The following is a 9,542-nucleotide window of genomic DNA, read 5'->3' as shown; positions in this document are numbered from 1 at the left end:
CTATGCAACAGAGAGAAATAAAATGAGAAGCAAGCACCTTCTCTATTCAGCTCTCGGGTCTATGGGGCCGGCATTTAAAGTCTCCGACCAGCAGGGCACGTTCGGGACTACACAGCGCCCCCCAGCAAAATAATAGCCTGCACCCACCCTCTACTCCCGCATATAACTTTGGCACCATTTTCACCATTTCACCATTTTTCACCATTTTCACCATTTCACCATTTTCACCATTTTCACCATTTCCATTTTCTACTATGCCAAAAGGTTACACATTTCCGGACCAAGGCTGGCAGCGGGCGTGAAACTATGCAACAGAGAGAAATAAAATGAGAAGCAAGCACCTTCTCTATTCAGCTCTCGGGTCTATGGGGCCGGCATTTAAAGTCTCCTACCAGCAGGGCACGTTCGGGACTACACAGCGCCCCCCAGCAAAATAATAGCCTGCACCCACCCTCTACTCCTGCATATATCTTTGGCAGAAGTTTGAACAAAATTCCAGGATCCACCCCTGATGGGACTTGAACCCATGATCGCTGGTTTATATAGGCCACTGCCTTATCCATAAGGCCACTGGGGCCTCTCAGCCAACAGCTCGAGAGTTCTTTCTTTTCCTCTTCTCTCACTGGTGTCACCTGTACTGGCCCACTGATAACTACGGGAGCATTGGATCACGTCCGAAGCTGCACTGTCCCATAACACGCGTGCAACCTGCACCTGCTTGCACTCGGCTGGACACTTCCGCTTTATGGGACACACGTTGGAAAGTGGACTCAATTTCCAGAACTCAATCTTACCTGTTTAGTATTCTGACGCTCTATTGGAAAATATGTCCATCTGGTAAACATGACAAATGCACTCCAACGCTGGGCCTTTGGCTCCAAGCAGCGTGCAAGCGGCCTTAAACAGCAGGCAAGCACCTTCTCAATTCAGCTCTCGGGTCTATGGGGTTGGTGTGCAGCCTCTTGATCACAAGCGCAGGTCCAGCGTGAAAGGGCGTGGCAGTGGAGTCACTCTGCTATTCAGACCTAGTTGGCCAATCCTCATTGCAATGGATGGCCATCTGCAGCTTTATTTGTAGCTCCATTACTTTTTGTTTTGGGCAAAAAGGTGAGATTGTGATTTTTCCCCTGGCAGATGAAGAGAAGCGACTTTATGCACTACAGGTCCCTGGACAGCCAAGCAGGTGCGAGCTAAAGACTAAGCTGTCCTTTAAAATCATTTGCTCAGAAGGGGAATTAGCTCAGATGGTAGAGCGCTCGCTTTGCATGCGAGAGGTAGCGGGATCGATGCCCGCATTCTCCAGCAAGAAACGTTTCTTCAATTTGACTATTTTATTCAAAACTCTTAAATCCTCGCAAATGAGGCATGCGCTGCTGGCTGCAGGGTGTTTACTATCATCCCAAAAGTCTTCCGTCCATTTTCTACTATGCCAAAACGTTACACATTTCTGCACCAAGGCTGGCAGCTGGCGTGAAACTATGCAACAGAGAGAAATAAAATGAGAAGCAAGCACCTTCTCTATTCAGCTCTCGGGTCTATGGGGCCGGCATTTAAAGTCTCCCACCAGCAGGGCACGTTCGGGACTACACAGCGCCCCCCAGCAAAATAATAGCCTGCACCCACCCTCTACTCCCGCATATAACTTTGGCACCATTTTCACCATTTCACCATTTTTCACCATTTTCACCATTTTTCACCATTTTCACCATTTCACCATTTTCACCATTTCCATTTTCTACTATGCCAAAACGTTACACATTTCCGCACCAAGGCTGGCAGCGGGCGTGAAACTATGCAACAGAGAGAAATAAAATGAGAAGCAAGCACCTTCTCTATTCAGCTCTCGGGTCTATGGGGCCGGCATTTAAAGTCTCCTACCAGCAGGGCACGTTCGGGACTACACAGCGCCCCCCAGCAAAATAATAGCCTGCACCCACCCTCTACTCCTGCATATATCTTTGGCAGAAGTTTGAACAAAATTCCAGGATCCACCCCTGATGGGACTTGAACCCATGATCGCTGGTTTATGTAGGCCACTGCCTTATCCATAAGGCCACTGGGGCCTCTCAGCCAAAAGCTCGAGAGTTCTTTCTTTTCCTCTTCTCTCACTGGTGTCACCTGTACTGGCCCACTGATAACTACGGGAGCAATGGATCACGTCCGAAGCTGCACTGTCCCATAACACGCGTGCAACCTGCACCTGCTTGCACTCGGCTGGACACTTCCGCTTTATGGGACACACGTTGGAAAGTGGACTCAATTTCCAGAACTCAATCTTACCTGTTTAGTATTCTGACGCTCTATTGGAAAATATGTCCATCTGGTAAACATGACAAATGCACTCCAACGCTGGGCCTTTGGCTCCAAGCAGCATGCAAGCGGCCTTAAACAGCAGGCAAGCACCTTCTCAATCGAGCTCTCGGGTCTATGGGGTTGGTGTGCAGCCTCCGGATCACAAGCGCAGGTCCAGCGTGAAAGGGCGTGGCAGTGGAGTCACTCTGCTATTCAGACCTAGTTGGCCAATCTTCATTGCAATGGATGGCCATCTGCAGCTTTATTTGTAGCTCCATTACTTTTTGTTTTGGGCAAAAAGGTGACATTGTGATTTTTCCCCTGGCAGATGAAGAGAAGCGACTTTATGCACTACAGGTCCCTGGACAGCCAAGCAGGTGCTAGCTAAAGACTAAGCTGTCCTTTAAGATCGTTTGCTCAGAAGGGGAATTAGCTCAGATGGTAGAGCGCTCGCTTTGCATGCGAGACCCGCATTCTCCAGCAAGAAACGTTTCTTCAATTTGACTATTTTATTCAAAACTCTTAAATCCTCGCAAATGAGGCATGCGCTGCTGGCTTCAGGGTGTTTACTATCGTCCCAAAAGACTTCCGTCCATTTTCTACTATGCCAAAACGTTACACATTTCTGCACCAAGGCTGGCAGCTGACGTGAAACTATGCAACAGAGAGAAATAAAATGAGAAGCAAGCACCTTCTCTATTCAGCTCTCGGGTCTATGGGGCCGGCATTTAAAGTCTCCTACCAGCAGGGCACGTTCGGGACTACACAGCGCCCCCCAGCAAAATAATATCCTGCACCCACCCTCTACTCCCGCAAAAAACTTTGGCAGCAGTTTGAACGGGACTCGAACCCACAATCCCTGGTTTAGTAGGCCACTGCCTTATCCATAAGGCATTCTGACGCTCTATTGGAAAATATGTCCATCTGGTAAAAATGACAAATGCACTCCAACGCTGGGCCTTTGGCTCCAAGCAGCGTGCAAGCGGCCTTAAACAGCAGGCAAGCACCTTCTCAATTCAGCTCTCGGGTCTATGGGGTTGGTGTGCAGCCTCTTGATCACAAGCGCAGGTCCAGCGTGAAAGGGCGTGGCAGTGGAGTCACTCTGCTATTAAGACCTAGTTGGTCAATCCTCATTGCAATGGATGGCCATCTGCAGCTTTATTTGTAGCTCCATTGCTTTTTGTTTTGGGCAAAAAGGTGAGATTGTGATTTTTCCCCTGGCAGATGAAGAGAAGCGACTTTACGCACTACAGGTCCCTGGACAGCCAAGCAAGAGCGAGCTAAAGACTAAGCTGTCCTTTAAGATCATTTGCTCAGAAGGGGAATTAGCTCAGATGGTAGAGCACTCGCTTAGCATGCGAGAGGTAGCGGGCATCCCGCATTCTCCAGCAAGAAACTTTTCTTTCATTTGACTTTTTTTATTCAAAACTCTTAAATCCTCGCAAATGAGGCATGCGCTGCTGGCTGCAGGGTGTTTACTATCATCCCAAAAGTCTTCCGTCCATTTTCTACTATGCCAAAACGTTACACATTTCTGCACCAAGGCTGGCAGCTGGCGTGAAACTATGCAACAGAGAGAAATAAAATGAGAAGCAAGCACCTTCTCTATTCAGCTCTCGGGTCTATGGGGCCGGCATTTAAAGTCTCCCACCAGCAGGGCACGTTCGGGACTACACAGCGCCCCCCAGCAAAATAATAGCCTGCACCCACCCTCTACTCCCGCATATAACTTTGGCACCATTTTCACCATTTCACCATTTTTCACCATTTTCACCATTTCACCATTTTCACCATTTCCATTTTCTACTATGCCAAAACGTTACACATTTCCGCACCAAGGCTGGCAGCGGGCGTGAAACTATGCAACAGAGAGAAATAAAATGAGAAGCAAGCACCTTCTCTATTCAGCTCTCGGGTCTATGGGGCCGGCATTTAAAGTCTCCTACCAGAAGGGCACGTTCGGGACTACACAGCGCCCCCCAGCAAAATAATAGCCTGCACCCACCCTCTACTCCTGCATATATCTTTGGCAGAAGTTTGAACAAAATTCCAGGATCCACCCCTGATGGGACTTGAACCCATGATCGCTGGTTTATATAGGCCACTGCCTTATCCATAAGGCCACTGGGGCCTCTCAGCCAACAGCTCGAGAGTTCTTTCTTTTCCTCTTCTCTCACTGGTGTCACCTGTACTGGCCCACTGATAACTACGGGAGCATTGGATCACGTCCGAAGCTGCACTGTCCCATAACACGCGTGCAACCTGCACCTGCTTGCACTCGGCTGGACACTTCCGCTTTATGGGACACACGTTGGAAAGTGGACTCAATTTCCAGAACTCAATCTTACCTGTTTAGTATTCTGACGCTCTATTGGAAAATATGTCCATCTGGTAAACATGACAAATGCACTCCAACGCTGGGCATTTGGCTCCAAGCAGCGTGCAAGCGGCCTTAAACAGCAGGCAAGCACCTTCTCAATCGAGCTCTCGGGTCTATGGGGTTGGTGTGCAGCCTCCGGATCACAAGCGCAGGCCCAGCGTGAAAGGGCGTGGCAGTGGAGTCACTCTGCTATCAATACCTAGTTAGCCAATCCTCATTGCAATGGATGGCCATCTGCAGCTTTATTTGTAGCTCCATTACTTTTTGTTTTGGGCAAAAAGGTGAGATTGTGATTCTTTCCCCTGGCAGATGAAGAGAAGCGACTTTAAGCACTACAGGTCCCTGGACAGCCAAGCAAGTGCGAGCTAAAGACTAAGCTGTCCTTTAAGATCATTTGCTCAGAAGGGGAATTAGCTCAGATGGTAGAGCGCTCGCTTTGCATGCGAGAGGTAGCGGGATCGATGCCCGCATTCTCCAGCAAGAAACGTTTCTTCCATTTCACTTTTTTTATTCAAAACTCTTAAATCCTCGCAAATGAGGCATGCGCTGCTGGCTTCAGGGTGTTTACTATCGTCCCAAAAGTCTTCCGTCCATTTTCTACTATGCCAAAACGTTACACATTTCTGCACCAAGGCTGGCAGCTGGCGTGAAACTATGCAACAGAGAGAAATAGAATGAGAAGCAAGCGCCTTCTCTATTCAGCTCTCGGGTCTATGGGGCCGGCATTTAAAGTCTCCTACCAGCAGGGCACGTTCGGGACTACACAGCGCCCCCCAGCAAAATAATAGCCTGCACCCACCCTCTACTCCCGCATATAACTTTGGCACCATTTTCACCATTTCACCATTGTTCACCATTTTCACCATTTCACCATTTTCACCATTTCCATTTTCTACTATGCCAAAACGTTACACATTTCCGCACCAAGGCTGGCAGCGGGCGTGAAACTATGCAACAGAGAGAAATAAAATTAGAAGCAAGCACCTTCTCTATTCAGCTCTCGGGTCTATGGGGCCGGCATTTAAAGTCTCCTACCAGCAGGGCACGTTCGGGACTACACAGCGCCCCCCAGCAAAATAATAGCCTGCACCCACCCTCTACTCCCGCAAAAAACTTTGGCAGAAGTTTGAACGGGACTCGAACCCACAATCCCTGGTTTAGTAGACCACTGCCTTATCCATAAGGCATTCTGACGCTCTATTGGAAAATATGTCCATCTGGTAAAAATGACAAATGCACTCCAACGCTGGGCCTTTGGCTCCAAGCAGCGTGCAAGAGGCCTTAAACAGCAGGCAAGCACCTTCTCAATTCAGCTCTCGGGTCTGTGGGGTTGGTGTGCAGCCTCTTGATCACAAGCGCAGGTCCAGCGTGAAAGGGCGTGGCAGTGGAGTCACTCTGCTATTAAGACCTAGTTGGTCAATCCTCATTGCAATGGATGGCCATTTGTAGCTCCATTGCTTTTTGTTTTGGGCAAAAAGGTGAGATTGTGATTTTTCCCCTGGCAGATGAAGAGAAGCGACTTTACGCACTACAGGTCCCTGGACAGCCAAGCAAGAGCGAGCTAAAGACTAAGCTGTCCTTTAAGATCATTTGCTCAGAAGGGGAATTAGCTCAGATGGTAGAGCACTCGCTTAGCATGCGAGAGGTAGCGGGCATCCCGCATTCTCCAGCAAGAAACTTTTCTTTCATTTGACTTTTTTTATTCAAAACTCTTAAATCCTCGCAAATGAGGCATGCGCTGCTGGCTTCAGGGTGTTTACTATCATCCCAAAAGTCTTCCGTCCATTTTCTACTATGCCAAAACGTTACACATTTCTGCACCAAGGCTGGCAGCTGGCGTGAAACTATGCAACAGAGAGAAATAAAATGAGAAGCAAGCACCTTCTCTATTCAGCTCTTGGGTCTATGGGGCCGGCATTTAAAGTCTCCCACCAGCAGGGCACGTTCGGGACTACACAGCGCCCCCCAGCAAAATAATAGCCTGCACCCACCCTCTACTCCCGCATATAACTTTGGCACCATTTTCACCATTTCACCATTTTTCACCATTTTCACCATTTCACCATTTTCACCATTTTCACCATTTCCATTTTCTACTATGCCAAAACGTTACACATTTCCGGACCAAGGCTGGCAGCGGGCGTGAAACTATGCAACAGAGAGAAATAAAATGAGAAGCAAGCACCTTCTCTATTCAGCTCTCGGGTCTATGGGGCCGGCATTTAAAGTCTCCTACCAGCAGGGCACGTTCGGGACTACACAGCGCCCCCAGCAAAATAATAGCCTGCACCCACCCTCTACTCCCGCAAAAAACTTTGGCAGAAGTTTGAACGGGACTCGAACCCACAATCCCTGGTTTAGTAGACCACTGCCTTATCCATAAGGCATTCTGACGCTCTATTGGAAAATATGTCCATCTGGTAAAAATGACAAATGCACTCCAACGCTGGGCCTTTGGCTCCAAGCAGCGTGCAAGCGGCCTTAAACAGCAGGCAAGCACCTTCTCAATTCAGCTCTCGGGTCTATGGGGTTGGTGTGCAGCCTCTTGATCACAAGCGCAGGTCCAGCGTGAAAGGGCGTGGCAGTGGAGTCACTCTGCTATTAAGACCTAGTTGGTCAATCCTCATTGCAATGGATGGCCATCTGCAGCTTTATTTGTAGCTCCATTGCTTTTTGTTTTGGGCAAAAAGGTGAGATTGTGATTTTTCCCCTGGCAGATGAAGAGAAGCGACTTTACGCACTACAGGTCCCTGGACAGCCAAGCAAGAGCGAGCTAAAGACTAAGCTGTCCTTTAAGATCATTTGCTCAGAAGGGGAATTAGCTCAGATGGTAGAGCACTCGCTTAGCATGCGAGAGGTAGCGGGCATCCCGCATTCTCCAGCAAGAAACTTTTCTTTCATTTGACTTTTTTTATTCAAAACTCTTAAATCCTCGCAAATGAGGCATGCGCTGCTGGCTTCAGGGTGTTTACTATCATCCCAAAAGTCTTCCGTCCATTTTCTACTATGCCAAAACGTTACACATTTCTGCACCAAGGCTGGCAGCTGGCGTGAAACTATGCAACAGAGAGAAATAAAATGAGAAGCAAGCACCTTCTCTATTCAGCTCTCGGGTCTATGGGGCCGGCATTTAAAGTCTCCGACCAGCAGGGCACGTTCGGGACTACACAGCGCCCCCCAGCAAAATAATAGCCTGCACCCACCCTCTACTCCCGCATATAACTTTGGCACCATTTTCACCATTTCACCATTTTTCACCATTTTCACCATTTCACCATTTTCACCATTTTCACCATTTCCATTTTCTACTATGCCAAAACGTTACACATTTCCGGACCAAGGCTGGCAGCGGGCGTGAAACTATGCAACAGAGAGAAATAAAATGAGAAGCAAGCACCTTCTCTATTCAGCTCTCGGGTCTATGGGGCCGGCATTTAAAGTCTCCTACCAGCAGGGCACGTTCGGGACTACACAGCGCCCCCCAGCAAAATAATAGCCTGCACCCACCCTCTACTCCTGCATATATCTTTGGCAGAAGTTTGAACAAAATTCCAGGATCCACCCCTGATGGGACTTGAACCCATGATCGCTGGTTTATATAGGCCACTGCCTTATCCATAAGGCCACTGGGGCCTCTCAGCCAACAGCTCGAGAGTTCTTTCTTTTCCTCTTCTCTCACTGGTGTCACCTGTACTGGCCCACTGATAACTACGGGAGCATTGGATCACGTCCGAAGCTGCACTGTCCCATAACACGCGTGCAACCTGCACCTGCTTGCACTCGGCTGGACACTTCCGCTTTATGGGACACACGTTGGAAAGTGGACTCAATTTCCAGAACTCAATCTTACCTGTTTAGTATTCTGACGCTCTATTGGAAAATATGTCCATCTGGTAAACATGACAAATGCACTCCAACGCTGGGCCTTTGGCTCCAAGCAGCGTGCAAGCGGCCTTAAACAGCAGGCAAGCACCTTCTCAATTCAGCTCTCGGGTCTATGGGGTTGGTGTGCAGCCTCTTGATCACAAGCGCAGGTCCAGCGTGAAAGGGCGTGGCAGTGGAGTCACTCTGCTATTCAGACCTAGTTGGCCAATCCTCATTGCAATGGATGGCCATCTGCAGCTTTATTTGTAGCTCCATTACTTTTTGTTTTGGGCAAAAAGGTGAGATTGTGATTTTTCCCCTGGCAGATGAAGAGAAGCGACTTTATGCACTACAGGTCCCTGGACAGCCAAGCAGGTGCGAGCTAAAGACTAAGCTGTCCTTTAAGATCATTTGCTCAGAAGGGGAATTAGCTCAGATGGTAGAGCGCTCGCTTTGCATGCGAGAGGTAGCGGGATCGATGCCCGCATTCTCCAGCAAGAAACGTTTCTTCAATTTGACTATTTTATTCAAAACTCTTAAATCCTCGCAAATGAGGCATGCGCTGCTGGCTTCAGGGTGTTTACTATCGTCCCAAAAGTCTTCCGTCCATTTTCTACTATGCCAAAACGTTACACATTTCCGCACCAAGGCTGGCAGCGGGCGTGAAACTATGCAACAGAGAGAAATAAAATGAGAAGCAAGCACCTTCTCTATTCAGCTCTCGGGTCTATGGGGCCGGCATTTAAAGTCTCCGACCAGCAGGGCACGTTCGGGACTACACAGCGCCCCCCAGCAAAATAATAGCCTGCACCCACCCTCTACTCCCGCATATAACTTTGGCACCATTTTCACCATTTCACCATTTTTCACCATTTTCACCATTTCACCATTTTTCACCATTTTCACCATTTCACCATTTTCACCATTTCCATTTTCTACTATGCCAAAACGTTACACATTTCTGCACCAAGGCTGGCAGCGGGCGTGAAACTATGCAACAGAGAGA

General features: G+C 48.5%; 3 non-coding genes across 3 annotated transcripts; all 3 read left to right on the top strand.

Annotated features, from left to right (window-relative positions):
* The first annotated feature begins 1,229 nt into the window (after positions 1-1,229).
* On the top strand, positions 1,230-1,302 carry TRNAA-UGC (transfer RNA alanine (anticodon UGC)). The gene has a single exon. It is a non-coding gene; the product is annotated as a tRNA-Ala (tRNA).
* Positions 1,303-5,076: 3,774 nt separating this feature from the next.
* TRNAA-UGC (transfer RNA alanine (anticodon UGC)) lies at positions 5,077-5,149 on the top strand. The gene has a single exon. It is a non-coding gene; the product is annotated as a tRNA-Ala (tRNA).
* A 3,808-nt stretch (positions 5,150-8,957) lies between these two features.
* TRNAA-UGC (transfer RNA alanine (anticodon UGC)) lies at positions 8,958-9,030 on the top strand. The gene has a single exon. It is a non-coding gene; the product is annotated as a tRNA-Ala (tRNA).
* Positions 9,031-9,542: the final 512 nt, after the last annotated feature.

This window comes from Ambystoma mexicanum, chromosome 5q (assembly GCF_040938575.1).
Source record: "Ambystoma mexicanum isolate Mex_15411 chromosome 5q, UKY_AmexF1_1, whole genome shotgun sequence".
Taxonomy (NCBI): Eukaryota; Metazoa; Chordata; class Amphibia; order Caudata; family Ambystomatidae; genus Ambystoma; species Ambystoma mexicanum.
Note: the sequence above shows the minus strand (reverse complement) of the source record. Positions and strands in the feature narration are given on the sequence as shown.